The sequence below is a fragment of the Oenanthe melanoleuca genome, chromosome 5, assembly GCF_029582105.1.
Source record: "Oenanthe melanoleuca isolate GR-GAL-2019-014 chromosome 5, OMel1.0, whole genome shotgun sequence".
Classification (NCBI taxonomy): Eukaryota; Metazoa; Chordata; class Aves; order Passeriformes; family Muscicapidae; genus Oenanthe; species Oenanthe melanoleuca.
This window is the reverse complement of record NC_079339.1, coordinates 37426962-37443082: the sequence shown is the minus strand read 5'-3', so window position 1 is coordinate 37443082 and position 16121 is coordinate 37426962. Positions and strand designations below refer to the sequence as shown.

The 16121-nt window shown below is 36.2% G+C and overlaps 1 protein-coding gene across 3 annotated transcripts in view; it reads left to right on the top strand.

The window, feature by feature from the left end:
• SLC25A21 (solute carrier family 25 member 21) overlaps positions 1 to 16121 on the top strand; it is a 227266-nt gene that overhangs the window by 62115 nt on the left and 149030 nt on the right. The window contains exon 1 of one of the 3 annotated variants that reach the window (XM_056492659.1): positions 2582 to 2664. The exons of the other annotated variants lie outside the window; for them this stretch is intronic. The gene's annotated coding sequence lies outside the window, so the exon portion shown is untranslated. Of the gene's footprint in view, positions 1 to 2581; positions 2665 to 16121 lie in introns of those variants that run through there. 3 annotated transcript variants of the gene reach the window in all.

The following is a 16121-nucleotide window of genomic DNA, read 5'->3' as shown; positions in this document are numbered from 1 at the left end:
ATGTATTAACTGCAGCTTGTAACTATACATTCTGTTATTTTACTTTTAATATTAGATTTCTAATTCATATTGGTATGAATTCAAATCTGCCTGTCTCTGTAATCCTGCTGTGAGGGTGAGAAAATTATTATGTTTCAGATAAATTGGATCAGTAAGAAACATTGCTTCCTTATCCTCTAAAAGCTGTAACTGTGTAGTACCAGCATATTCTCAAAACTTAGTCCACAGTATTGTGCAGGGAGAGCCAGGCATCTGAAATAATGTGAAGCTTGAATGGCATGGGAAGATATTTCAGTTTTTTAGCATGAGTTTGTGAATCTGTTTTTTTCCTTGGTCACTGCAGTGGAATAAAACAGAGAGAGAAAACAGGTAGGAGAGGTTCAGACTCATGGAGAGAGAGGGAATGTCGACATTTTTAACAGTGAATTGAAAACAGGGTGAACCTATCTGATTTAATTTGGTGCTCTGTATGTCTTTTTGTATAATTTTACTAGGATTCAGACATTCCAGTGTGACTGCGAGATTTTAACTAGCAACTGGGATGGAGATTCAGGATACTTTCAGCTCTCATTAGAATTAACTGGAATTGAGAGTTCTCAACATCTGGCATTACTGGGTCCATCCTTAGCACCTTTGTGAGAGGCCATTATAACAAAAGCTTTTTAGTAGATTTAGATAAAGTTATATAGAAGTGTCAAATATTGAGGATATGCTGTATTTAGTGACTGAAAAAGGAATTAATTATTAGGCTTCTTCACATCATTAGTTACTTGATATGTATGTTTACTTTCTCACATCCCTTTTTAATATGCTTTGGTAATTATTGCTTTAGCAGACAAATATTTCTGCTGAGACTAAATCTAAAGGAAGTATGACTTTATACTTAACCCCAGTAATGATTCCTCATGTGAGAGAAGGTGTTATAAGACTGAGTTTTAAGCAAGTTGGAAAGTGTGACATTGGCTGCATTTCTCAACTAAATGAATTAGCTGGCAGTTGAGAAAAGGATGTGCTTTTAGCTGAGAAACAATTGGACAGAAAAGATGACTGCTATGCCAAACTGAATGAAAAGCCACTAGAGAAAATGCTGTGTGGCAGTTTCTTTTGAAGTGAGTCTCTAGATCTTTGGAAGGAGCTTGCCAGGGCTAGACTGGAAGCCCTCTGTAATTATTTGACTGCCAGAAATTGAACTACAACATACACTTACATCAGGAACAGAGTGAGATTCAGGAATAGACAGAATAAAGTAGCCATGTGCTGGTTAGGGTTGTTTTGTATGGCACTGTTACCACAAAATACTGTTTCTCTCCTGCTGATTTCGAGGCACAGCTGCTAGCAAATCGTGCCATGAGGTTCGCAGTGTTCTCACACACTGTGCCTGGGACCAGGGATTGGCAGCTCTAGGCGTCTGCAGCATCAAATTAGGGGGTGACAAAAAAAGAGCCTAACAGGAGGATGTCCAGGACACCTGCCTGCTGCCCTCAGTTTAAGGATGACAGTAGCTAAAACTTAGTTGTACAACAAGAACACAGAGTTGGGAGTTAAGCCAATGGAAAAAATTAAATGTGTCTGAAGGGTGAGTCAGTACGTTGCGACAATGGGGGGAATGTTGATCCACGTCTCAGATGAGGTGAATGTTTTAAAGTTACAGAGTGAGTGCTTCATCCATGTGGGATCCAAATTGAGAATGCATCTTCTGAGAGTGGGATACAGCAGTCCTCTTTGTTGTGCGATTGCTATTGACAAGCACAAAAAGTAGATGTGGTTTGAAGAGATTAATCCTCTGCCTTCCACGATACTAGATGAGTCCCCTGCAGTTGTGTCCCAGAGAATTGTACCAATAGAAGTTCATCCTTCACCTGTGCTGCTTGGAGTGGGATGTGTTGTTGCCAGGAATTCAAGAAGCTAAACAAACATGAGCAAGCTGGAGTTGTGAAACTAATAGAAGAGGGGCAGCCAAGTAATTTCTCTATTTAATGATCATTTAATGGAAAATTCCAAAGGGAGATAAAGTAAAAAAAATAGAATAAAAAACCAAACACAACAAAACCACAAAACAACAAAAAAAAACAATCAAAAACATAAATTTCCAGATGCTACAGTCTCAAAAGTAATACAATAGCAGGTACAACACAGTATATCCTCTGTGAAATGACAAAAGGAGAACTACAGTGGCTGAATTTTTATTAGTGAGAACATGGGAAACAGTTGCATGTGAATAAGGCAGCTAGACTGACCATTTCCAGCTTCATCTTAGTTAGGCTGTGGTGCTTGCTGCAAAATGGATTAGAACTGTTTTTAAACACAGATTCTCACTTGTGGAAAATCAGCTACTGGCAGCAGAGTCTTGCTCTACAATGGAGTCCAAAGGCAATTTTCCCAAGGGCTTCTAACTTCCTTGGGGTCTGTAACGTGATTACAGTGCTGTGGGGCTGGCTAGACTACTTTTCCTCAGGGACCAGTTTAACCTTTAATTTGGAGGAATTTGCACTGTTACATATCTGTGTATAAAGGTAATATCGTGTGGTTTGTGCTCTGGATGTACATTGTCTATTTCCACATACACTTTAATTTGAGCCTGTGCTATGTGAAATCAACATATTCTCTTCAAAGACCACCTACCATCAGGACCCTGACATCATGTTTTTCTTGAGAATCAGTGAGGTAAATGGTACAGATTGTGCTTTCCAGCCTTTACTATTCTTATATCTGTTTGCCAGTCAGACAGAGCTGTAATAGTTGAAACACTGCTCTTTTTAATATAAAAATGTTCGTGTTTTACATATGTTTTATCCATTCTTTTACTTTATGTGTACAGTTGGGATTTTCGTCATGCTCTCAATCCCCATTGGCCTTATTGACTTTGCAATGATTTAAAGATTTTAAGGATTTTAATTCTCATAGTCCTTTCCCTCTCCGCTCTTAACGTTTCTACATTTCAATTTTATTGGCTTCAGGAAAAATTAATAAGTAGTAGCTATTTTTAATAAATCTTTCATTTATTTCCATTGCATCTATACTCAGCAGAATGAAGAACTTTTTTAGGTTAAATACTACGGTTTGTACTTTGTTCTCCTACTGCTATTGGTATTAACTGTCAAAATTCTCTATGTACTAACTTATGTCATAAAAATAGAAATCTTAGTCAATTATTTTATTAATTATTTAGCATTTATGTAATTTTAATCCTAACAGAATAAAGAGCTGTAGTTTCCTTTTATTTGAATTTTCTTTCTGTATTTGTATTACTTACATGCACCTTAACTTGTTTTAAAACCTAGTCCACACAATTTTTAAATCCTCTATATTTTTCAAAGCTTTATCTTTGTAAAAGGAGTCAGTTTTGTTCTACATATCCAAGTAATCACTACAATTGAATTAAACTTTTTAAATAAAAAAATTGTCCTCATTTAAACTGTTTAATGAGATAGAATTAATTTTCATCTCAATAGTCTCTGGCTCATAGTCATGGCAGACTTACAAGACCATGACATAGACATGGCATGTTTATAAGACCAAGGAAATCTAAAAAGTGGTGTAATCAAAAAATTCAACATTCTACTTGGTGTACATATTCATAGGTGATTTTGAGATATTTTACTTTATTTAGTGTACATATAATATGGAGCTTTTTGTCTTGCAGACTCATTTTGCTGTTAATACTATTGCTATTACAATTAGCACTTACATGACTCTATTACTTTAGCAATAAGGAGGTGATCTGGTCCAGCTTAAAGCAGGTCAAAGTCAGATAAGACTGCTCAGGCCTTATCCAGTTGAGATGCCATGTCTCTGAAGTCCAAGATTCCACAGCTGATCTGTGTTTGACAGCCCTAGCACTGAAAAAAATATTCTTAGCATTCTGGCAGCTGTATTGGGCTCAAATCAAGAGTCAAGAGTATTTAGGTTAGTTTATGCTTCAAAAACGTAGAACATGTTTCAGATCATCCAAATAGCTTATTGACAGAAGAATGAACAATTCAGAAAATAGCCTTCCATTACCAGAGCTCTTGGCTGATAACTGCTCTGCTGGAACATCTACCTTCTTTACAGCTAAAACTGAATTCAGCACCACTCTTCTTGTCGTGGTGTTCCATCTATGAGCTGTTTAGAGGATTTGATATTACTGTGTAATATGAGATAGTGAGCACCACTGTAAAAACTTCCTGTGGATAACATCTAATATAAGGACCACGGTTTATTAAAGCTAAGGTGTACCTGCTCTACAGACTTATTTATTTATACAGGGAACTACAGTAATGCCATAGAATGTTCTATGAGATTAAAACACTTTTATGCATCATTATTCAAAATCCTCTAGGAAGTTTTCTGTATCTTACCATGTTCTGTGCCATCTGGATTATTATCGGTGGCAATAAATTTTATATCACTAAAAAGCCCTAATAAAGATACAGGTATTAAGAGTATCTTTCTCTTGTAATATAAATATCTACATGGAACATATTTTTGCTGTAATTACAGCAGTTTTTGTCTGGAAAGTTGTAATATCATGGTAGGGTTGGGGGATTTTAAATTAAAATCTCTGTGCAGCTTGACTATTTCTTTGTGCTCTTAAGGATATAACAATCATTGCATTGGGATGTTGGGAATTCTGACTCTTTCAATGCTTTTTAAAATTGGAACTGTACATCATAGCTGCAGTTATTAGAATAAATCTTTTTAGTCAATACCATCCTAATGTTAAACTCCATCAGGAAAAGTGCTGGATACTTCTAAAGGTAGAAATTCAAAATTCAGTTAAAATTTGCTTTGTTATTCTTACTGTTCAGGTGGACATGGCTCATGGTTATTTTAGGAAAATATTTTGTAGGTGGGTATGAGAAAACGAAAAGGAGAACGATTTCACTGTCATGTTTGAAGGTTTAGGGCTGTTTTCCTTATTTTTCATTACTTTTTATTATTTTTCCTTTCAGTGGCAGCAGTTTGAAGCTGCTTAGTACTTTGGAATGTTAGAGTAACTCCCAGGGAGCTGGATTAGTGGGCAGGTGATGCAGTCATGGGTATTACATACCTCTCCAATTTTTCACATGGATATTACCTTCAAGTATATGGGGTGTAAGTGTGTGCTCTGTACATATATCTTCCAGAAACTCCAGGCAGCTGTATTTTTGTTGATAGTGCATATGAAACAACATCATAGTCAGGTGGTGGGAAAAACAGTGCATTTCATGAATTTATTAAATACTGTGTAAGTATCCATTTACATTCTAGCCATGACAACATAAGCCTGGAAATCCTTCTTCTTTTTTTTTTTTTTTTTTTTTTTTTTTTTTCTGAAAAGTTATCCTTTTTCCTAGGAATGAACATTTTCACTTTAAAAACTAGACAACAGGATATATTCAAAACTTGATGACAAAAAATTATTATAGTCTGAAAGTTAATAAAGGGCAGCCATGTGATGAACACAATTTAGTTCTACTTTTGTCCAGATGTCTTGGGTCTAGAAATTAAAGATGTTTCCTACACACCAGTGCAGGCTGTCACTGCTAAGTGTTTCCAGACTCACTGCCTGTGTGTGCTTTAAAACCATGTGCATGTAGCATGTCTCATGCTCAGGGGATAATGCAATTGTAATTCTAGAATTATTTTCTGCAACATTAATTCTTACACCCTGACTGATAAGTAATTTTGTCCTCATGAAATGTTTAATGTTTGGTACTTTTGCTTCTTCCTATTTAAAATGGTTAAACACTCCCATGAATTTCAAGTAGTCTTTATTGATAAAGTAACTTGAAACTTAGAAGAAGCAACAAGTTGTCTTTGATAGGTACAATCTATCTGTGGCCTGAGGAGGAGGAAAGAGTGAATGGCCTTGAGCTGGCTCGTTCTGCAGCCCAAGACAGAATCCCTGCAGGAAGGCTGAGGTTTCCTGCACAGAGAGCACTGTTCTCCTACACATGAACACAGTGGCTCCCCAGTACTGACCTGAAGTGAAGGGGAGATTATGAGTGGGTCTTCTGCCCTTCTAGGAGCTGTTTGGGAGAAGCAGCAAGTGTTTAGCAGGTATGTCCTGTCCTTTTATTCTTACACTAGTAAGTGTTATAAAAAGGCATAGCCTTTTGTTTATGGATCACATGAAATCAAATGGGATTTTTCAGTCATCCTTGTCATGCTTTGCATGAAACCTTGTGTGGAGAGTCAAAGCTGTGGTACTTCTGCAACACAGGTCAGAAGTTTTCTGTGGTTGTGTTTCTGCTATAATCTGTCCCACAGAACAGAGGTTTCTGTGTGAAAACCAACCAGCATTCTGAAGGAGTACTGTGCTTTACAGCTAACACCATGTTGGAAGAACCACTCTGAGATGGCTCAGTTAGAAAACAAGATTACTTTGGACCTGGGAAGAACTTTCTGGGCTTCAGATGGAGATTTAATTGTTCATGAGTCAAAGTATGCAATTGAAGTGACACTGAAAAAGGGTCAAAGATTTTGAGTTCTTAAAGTGGGGTAGGAAAAAAGGTCTAAGTTTCAATGGATGGTTGCTCAGCACCATTTACTCTATGGTGTGCTAGGTTATGAGCCTAGAAACTGTGTTGTCCAAAGTCACAAATAAGTTTCACAAAGATAAGCACTAAAATGAATTCAAGTCATTAAGTATTTCATGGTCTAAAGACTGTGTGAAGATATTTTAATACAATTCTGTTCATGCCTTTAAAGTCTTTAGGCATTCTAAAACAAAGCACCATGCAGTAAAACCTTTCATAGTTTGAAAATTTATTTATCAATAAGAAGTATTTCTCAGAGAAATAACAAAATTATACCAGTCTACATATAGAGCAAGAACTTGTTAGCCAACCAAGACTGGCATGGTGTACATTTATGTAGTGTAATTTCTGTTGTACTTCAGTAAAAAAAGAAACTAGTCATTGATGGTTGGCTGCCACGGTTCTTTATGGCAATAAGTTCATTGTATGTCTCATTTAAAGAATATAAATCATTGATACTCTTGATTTCAAGGTTCCTTCTAAAGAAAACATTTAGGTATAGAAGATGTGGGTTTTTTGGAGGCCTTGTAAAATCCCTTTTCACTTGAGTTTTGTCATAAGTGTGGTGCATTTTAGAAGACCTAAAGGTTCCCTTGGATCATTTCTTCTTTACAAACTTATTTATGCAAAGCCCATTGGTATGAAATGAGTTTGTAACTTGATTCTGAAATTACCGTCTACCTACTGTGGGATTGGTAGGAGGCATAGAAGTGGTTTTGTGACCTGCTGTAGTAGAAAATTGTAGCAAACAGACTTAGGGGCAGTACAAAAGTACTGTAAAAATATTTGATTGCATCTTAAACCTAAACAGGGACATATAAAAACAATAATAAACATGTATGCAGCCCTCTAATATGCTTGGTTGTACAATTTTTGACTGGAAAAGCATAAGTGAGTAATTAGATAATTGCTGCCTTGATTGAGCTTAATAGGAAACATTTCAATGAGGCTAAAACTACACAGAGAGGAAGTAGGCTTTTATAAAGGGAAACATTCCTTGTCATGCAACTGTCAGCTTTTGCCCACACGAAGAGGTGGAATTAAGTGGATCTATGCAAAGGAAACAAAAAGAGGGAAAGAAAAAGGAAGGGAAAAAGAAAAGACTGGCATAATTATACTTGTACATAAACAGTGTCTTCTGATACAATTTCTGGATGATTCCAGTTTTGATAAGTGTTTTATAAACATCTTGGTTGCAACAATTTATGGCATTAAATCCATAGGAGAGGTTATGTTTCTGTTTAAAAAAAGAAACAGAGACAGATACAGAAAACTTTTCTCATTCTGCATAATTTAATATTTTCTCAGATTATCTTCACCTGCCAACAGTGTAAAGGGTAGCATGAGATCTATATTTTTTCCTTCTGTAAAGGAGGAGTGCCCATGAGTTATTCAAGAATTTCTCTGCAGAGCTACTTGTGTGTCAGGAGCCAATTTCCTTTTGATGGTGGATGGGTGAATACCTGAGCTGGGACTGCAAGACAGCTGAGGCCAGTTTTGTTATGGGTGCTTCCACAGACTGCAGCTGTACCTGCTGTCAGTGTGGCAGTGTAGCTCCTGGGCTGCATGTCCCACATTAATGCCATCCTGGCGTTCTTACTAACAATTAGGGAAAATGTTTTCTCCATGACTGGCTGGTATGTTAAAAATAAAACTGCACAGATGCTCTGTTGTTGTCTAATATTACCTCCCCCTGGCCCGAGGCTGAGCGGGCTCTGCTGATGAAATCCCCACAGCAATTACATAGCTTGTAAGTCCATTACAGCTCCTATGGGCCCAGAAATGCAGCTAGGGCTGGAGAGGAGTGGGAGGACTGAGGAACATGAGAGGTGAGCAGTTTGCAGGAGGGTGAGAAGCATGTTCATGGAACACAAGTCCTGCTTTTTCCTTGCGGAAAAGGCTTTTCCTTGTTTTGCCTTTTGGGATGTGCAGCTGCTCAACAGCCATTTACCACCTAAGAAGGAACATCTATTTTCATCCAGCTAGAAAACATTAGGTTACATATACCTGCTCTGTGTTCATAAATCCATTATAAGCCACTCAGTCTCAATATGACATTACTATAGTTTAAGTAGTTTGTATTTTATTGTTATGAATTCTGTCTAAGCTAAAGGACTGTACTAGTTTTAATGCTCTGATCAGTGTCTTGGAGAAGGGCACATCTCTGTTGCAAACAAAGCTGCTGTTGTGGTTGAACTGACAGTCAGGAATGTGTGGCTTTGTTTTGGGAGTTTTTTGGATACCACTTGGGGTATTATCTGTTAGATGTTGCATCAGTGACCTGATATAGCACTAGCAGATACTGAGATACTGTTGACTTGTCTTTTGGAAGTGAGGCCTAATAGAACCACCAAATATTTATATTTATTAAAGATACCAGAGGAGTCTATGGCTGTGTAGGGTGTGGTATTTTTGGATAAACGTTGGTGCATTTCAATGCCTAATTAAGGAATTTCACCTGTCTGAGGATGAACTAGAATTCATCAGTCAATATTTTTCAACTTAGTGTTAAACTTTGGGTATGAAAATGTGAAGTGTTGATGTTTCTTTAGTAGGAAGAGATCTATGCATGGCAGTTTTCAAAACAGAAAACTTTTGCTTGTGTCTAAAGAAGAAAAGGATGGTTTCCAGTAGGTTTACTTGTATTTGGGCACTGGGACAGGAACAAAGGGATGCTGAGTTCCATTAGGAATGCACTGTTGATTTCAGAGGTGTTTTATATGCCAAAAATGAGAATGAAGCTAGTGTGAGTGTGAGATCACTAAGATAAGATGGTGACAGTTTCCGTTTACATGCACTAAAGCTTAATGTGTTGCATGAAAGATTTATGCAAAGACACTGGCTTTGTTTTTAATGTGTTTTTCTGCATGCAAAAGTTTAGTAAAAATAAAGTTCCTTTTTCATAGACTAAAAGTTAGATAGAATTTGCATATTTTCATACAATACAGCCAGTAATTCCCTTGAGTTCCTCATGGAATTGTTACAATTGCTGCTGAAGCCTGGTGTCAAGTTTGTTTAGCCTAGAAATAGTTGGCCTGAGGTAAAGGACTATTGGAGGTTTTCAAATTTGTAGTTATAATTTAGTAATTTATGTTTGCATGAAGTATGACAAATTGACTAATGACTGCCCTAAAGAGAGATGCCAGCCTGGCCTTTCATATGCAGAAATCTTATGGCAATATCACTTGGACTGTCTACCCTACAGGGCAGAAATAACTCTGCTGCTCCATTCTTAAAATTTATATTTTAGTTAGGTAGAATTCTTCATGTAGTCTTTTTTTCCAGGAGCTGCTTTAGCTGGAGTTCTGCATTATGACAGAAGCTTGACATTCTGCCAGAAAAGCTGGAAATGAAGGCAACTTAAAATAAATACTGGTGATATTTCTCTTTCTCTCTCCCTTTCTCCTTCTCTTTTTCTCTCTCTCTCTCTTTTTAAGGAAAGGCATATGTTCTTATCCTAACTTGTCCCAGTAGAGGGTCAATTACAACCAGTTGGCTGCAAGTCCAATCCAAGAAAAATACTGAGTACAGAAACTTCAGCAACAGGTACCAAGGGCCTCTAGTACAGTCAGTCATTCCCAGTACATATGAAATGTGAACATAAAGCCTATGGGTAAGATATTTTTAGGCCCTAAGTTTCCCATGATGGTCCAAAATGAATCAATAAATTAAAGCAGACATTTTTGTGTAGTTAGGTATTTTCCTGGATAACTCTTAAATGTCCACAATAGTATGAGATCTTTTATATGAATCATGAGAATAGAACAATGTCTTATTTAGAAAAATATGTCTTGCCAAATGTTCACGTATAGGCAAATATTCTGTAACTTGTTCTTTAGGGTCAGCTAAACATTAGACTATACAGCTAAATGAAAAACCAAGCATGTATGCATACTAATAATAATCATGCAAAGGAAAAATACTCAGGTGGTCTGCTTTGCTGGTGTCAGTCCTCACATCCTCGCTGTGTCTTAGGACCAACATACACTAATGGAATTCACCTCTGGTGGAATAAGCTACTTCCAAATCCACTAAAGTGTAAAGGCAACAGTGTATTAATGCCTGAGCTCTATCAGACTGACACAGGAGCTTTGGCTGCTGCACAGATGAAAGGTGTCGAGACCAAAGCCATTGATAGTATTTAGCAGTATCATTGGGCAAGTATGTTTAAAGACCAAACAAACTTCAGGCTTAAAGATACTTAATTTATTCCACAGATAAGCTGCAGAAGGAGCAGTAAATGTAAGTGGTGTTTGATGGAAACATTTAGATAAGGTGGCTTCTCTTTTATGCCTCAGTATTTCCAGAATGGGGAGGGAATATGTGGCTGCTAACACTAATCATGCTGCATGTTGATTAGATTTAGAAATCTAATATTTCTCCTTTAGAGAAAGCAACCATGCATTTGAAATGGCCCTGTTCTACCTAATCTCTATGCAGGAGACTTTTTGGGGCAGCCTTTACATGCATTTCCTTTCCATGTTTTATGCCTGTGTGCTTTCAGTATATAACTCAGTCATTCTTGGGTTCTTGGATGTGTGTGATGGACCAACATCATGATCATTCTGTTGTTATTCAAGGATTGAAAACAAAAAACCAGCTCTTAGTCACTAATTGAAGAGCCAGGGCTTCCCAGCCACAGGAACTAATTGTTCAAACCCTCTGTAGGCTCTGTAACACATTCCAGCAGATTACATGAACTCATCTGTTTCCAGACTGGTTAAAATATTTTAGTGGAGCAGATTTCTTTATAAAAGATAAAAATGCAGTTTTGGTGCAATAAAAAAGTTTTGTGAGAGCAACTTATTTTGATAACTTCTCAATAATAAGAATAGAAATTATTCTAACACTTTTCTGAATTATTTTCAAAAATGTGATATGATATGATATGATATGATATGATATGATATGATATGATATAATGTTTTATTTCAATGATTTTTTTCTGGACTTCTGTGTGTGCGTTTTCAATATTTATGCATAATATTTATTGCAGCTTGTAACATTATGTTTTGTATCACAATGTGTTTTACATTTTAAAAATTGGCATGCTAGGAAATTAATTTATTTTAATCTTGGAAAACAGAATATCTGAATACTAACAGAAGGAAAATTTGGCATTACAGAAAGCAAGATTAGTTTAGTAGTCCTTATATTTTTTTTCTCTTGGATTTTTATTCTGTGGAAGTAGTTAAAATGTTCTTTCTCTTGTTTTAATTTTTCCCACTCTCACAAGTATCAAGCTTGCAACATAATGAAAATTCTGGTTAGACTATCCCTACTGCCAAACGCTGCAGGAAATTCATCAAGTCTTTAAAGCTGCTATCAAGTTGTTTCTGGTGGTGCTTACTGTATCCTTCAGTCAGAGTCTGGGACTGTGAATATCTAGTTTTCCCTTTTTATAATGGTCCATTACAACAGGCTTTCTTATAAAAATTGCCAATTTGCATTTTTTTTCATGTAGGTAGGTGCTATTTACTTTTAAATGTATTGTTATTATTTGTATATTTTTAAAAGTTAATTCCTTCTACAAAGAAATTTAGATGGCTTAAACTGAGGCTTATTGTCATGCTGACACTTCACAGTCAGTACCTGTGCAAGAAGATTTGTAGTTAAAGTCCTAAGACAGAAGTCTGTCTTTAGGTTCTCATGCTTTCAAAATCATTCTGCCTAACCTTGGGCAAAATAGTATTTCATTAGCAGAAGGAATAATTCTTTATTCTCTCATGATCTTTTCTGATAATCCCTTCATTTATTGTTTATGAGGCATTCTGAGGAAGGTTGTTGAAAAGCTGCATCTGAGGATGTCTCCTTGTCCTTGTTAGTTAAATGTTGAATGAAAACTCTATTAAGGAAATTACTAATAGGCAAAAAATTAAAATACTGAAAATTATCGTAGTAGGGCCTAAGTAGACTTTATTAGAATTAAAGATATTCCAGTAAACAGAATGCTGCTTTATTTGAGGATTCTTTTTGTTTAGATGTTGTTTGGGAATATAGTGCTTAATGAAAAGGAGAATCCTCTGGTAAGTAAATCAAAGAGATAAGTGATATATCCACTGACAAAAGGCTGATATTGCAACTAACTTGATTTAATGCATTTTTAGTGTTTGTCCAAGGTACTTTGTGGAACAGTTTTGACTATCAAAATGATTGAAAGGCAATCTGTGAATTATTTGAAAACCATAAATAATTATTGATATTTACATCTCAATAAACTGCCTGCAGCGAACCTGAGTCTCAGTGTGCCTTACATTTTATGTCTGTACTGTACAAATCTGACAAAAACATACAAAACTGCAAACAGGACAGCTGTAAAAGCATACTTTTGTGTTTGAGTTTGGCTGTGAAAAACTAGCATTTACCAAGGGAGCCACACTGTTAATCAGCTCACTTTTGCAGAACAGCAAGCTGCTGATTTTCATAATGTTAAAGACAACAGACAGGGACAGCCATCACTTTTTTTGAAGAATGCTCCTTGGGGATACTGCAGGACAGTGACATTGAAGTTTAGCATTTCAAAGGAAGTTAAAATTGCAGTGGGAATCTAGCCTTGGATGAAAAGATTTTTAATATGGTAGATGTGAATTTGGTAGATTTAAACCAGCTCTTTTGTCTACATTCATTTCATAAGGTTCAATGTTTTGCAAAGGGCAGCAGGAGCATAAAATCTTAGAATGGTTTGGATTGAAAAGGATGTTAAAAATCATCTTGTTCCAAACCCCCTGCCATGGACAAGATCAGTGTAAGGCTTGTAATGCACAGTGTTTTTGTGACTTGGGAGACCATTCATGAACCAAATGAGATGGAGAAAAATGCTGGAAGGCCAAAGTAGATATGCTTCAAGGACATGCAGAGTCCATTATGACAGATAATATGCATTCAATATTCCCTGTGAATACAGGGGATGAATAGTTGGGGAATTCTCAGTAGCTTTTCATGGTGGTGATCCAGTAAACCTCAACAAGTACCTAAAAGTCTAGTATACATACATAGGAATTTCCTCCTCACGAGCTACACTTAGTTATTTTCTTTCCTGTTAAACTGCTCTTATTGTCAAAGATTCATCATCATTTGTAAGCCTTGTTTCAGAGTTCATCCTCAACCCTGGCTTTTATGCACTTCTGAAGAACTGTACAGTGGCAGTAGAGAAAATCAAATTTGCTAACACTCTTAAAGGAAGACAAAATTATTATATGGGCTAGACTTGTTTGCAGCAGTCTTGATTTTAGGGGTTCTGGCTGCAGACTCATATTCTGAATGTGTTCAGCAGGCACACTGTTGTTCACATGGAAAGACTCTTCAAGTAAATTCCCTACATAAAATCTATTTTGAAAGCATGCATCTGTAAAAGCTTTTTCAAAGTTAAACTTCCAACATTATGGATGTTATCCCCACTTACAGTTACAACTCTTAGAAAAGTCCTGAAAGCTAAAATCTGATAGCATTCCAAATATTTTGTTAATGTCATTTTCGGTGCATAGAAGTAAAGCTAATGTTCAGAGTTTTGGACAAGTGAATATATTTTTTCTGCTCTGAGAAAATTATTAATTTCATTGTTTCAGCAGGAATTTTCTATGCAGATGTTTTTGCTTCAAACTTTGGCATATAAATTGCATATTAGACAGAAGTTGTTGTCACCTTTTCTGAGAGCTAGAAGGGAATCACTGTATTTCATGAAAATGCATCCCATTTCAAAATTTCTTTTCTTTTTTTTCTTCATCTCCTTTGACTGACAGTTTAAGGTAGGAACAAAACTTGTGAAACGGTTATGAAAAGAATAAAGGGAAGAATGTGGCCTTTATTCCAATGCAAGGTTACCTTTCCTGAGGTCATTAGAACACTATCTTTTCCTGTCTTCTACAAACAAGCCTTCAGTTTCTTCTGATACTACTTCGTGTGTCATGGTAAAGGTAGATCAGTGGGTGAGCCACTTCAGAAAATGCAAAAGCTAGTTTGTGTAAACAGGGCACTACATCTTAGATTTGAGTCCTCTCAGTCCCTAAAATAACAAAATTAATCATTACATCATTTTCTTGAAAAATTAGGAAATAATGCATCTGTGAATTTGTAGTTGATTGGCTTGTAGATAATAATTTGAAGATAATTGGCTTTGCTACATCAGTAGACAGTTGTTTTCAAACTGTTCTCTTTTTAGATTCTTAACTTCTATGTCAATATTAGCCAGTGGCATCTGATTCCTTCTTTTAAATCCTCATTTCTATCCTTGTTTTGCTAAGCTTCTTACTATCAGCAGCAGCTACAAAACATCTTCAGAAGTAGACAGCAAGGGAAAAATAGGGAAAAGCTAATAACAGCTCAGTTATTTCCAGGACAGTCTTGGATTGGAGGGTGTCAAAAGAAGGTAATATCTTGCTTACCAAACTTCATCATACTTATCATTAAATCTCTGACTCAGCTGCTAAGCTAGCAGTGCTTCCTGTATGAAGCATGTTTTCAAAAGGTTTGTGCATCAAAGTTTTGGGGTTTTTTGCAATCAAAATTCTTAAGAAGACTTTATGTTTTCAGTTTCCAAACTTGGAGAGGCAAAGAGTTATAATACCAGATGTGACTCTTTACAAAGCTAGACACATTCATCAACTGCTCACAGTGTGTTGGCTTCTAATTCTGCCTCCTTGTCTATCTCTTGCTTATAGGCCCAAGGAGCATGCTGGTTCACAAACATAAATTCTCATGAATTTAAAGTCCTGGGTGTAGTCCAGTATTCTCTACCTCCTTTGGCAGCCTCCAAGGATAAGAAACAAAACAGGCAATATGTGGCCAATTTAATTGGAAGTAAATTTATGATACTGCATTTCAGTGCCCAATGTATGGTGAATTTCTTGGTAAAATAGTGCATAGAAATGTGTGGCCTGGGTCTGAGATCATAACAGTCAACATCCTCTCATATCTTCTTACTGTACATCCAAGTTGGGCTACTATAAAGATACAAAACAGAGCTTCAAAACAGCAATTTTACTTTCTTTTGATTTTTAAATTAGTGAAGGTAAAGAAGTAATGCAGAAAAATAAGATTTCTCCTTAATAGCAATTAGAGAACATTTTTTATTTGTTATTTTTTTTCTGTATTTTCAGAGAAGTTAAAGAAAGTTTTCTGATTAAGATAGCAAAGTATTACAAAAAAGAAAAGTATTAATTAGTATTAATTTTTTTTCTTTCAAATTCCTACAATTTGGGGACATTTTCATTTGAAGCAGCCTTTAAACTGAAAATCATGAATATTTACAAGTAGAAAAGTCTCTAAATCTAACAGCTGTTTAACTCACTTTTGGGGGCTGTAAATGTGCATTTCTGGTGTTGATCTGATGACTGTTGTTGCAGGATGGCAGCAACAAGCAGGCAGCAGCTCTAGTGCTCATTCTGGCTACTCACATTTCCTTCTAAGCATTGACAGCTGCTTCACAGTTTGAGATTCCCAGCTGAGGCCTCTAAGATTAATGACTCAGGGGAAGAACTGAGCCTATATAACAGTATTTCTTACAGAAAATAGGGGTATGGAGACAGAATATTTTACAAAAGCTGTGCACATCAACAAAATTTGTCTGAACAGAGTCAACTTGACTTCCATTTTCAGTGACGCTTCCAGCTTGTAAAACAT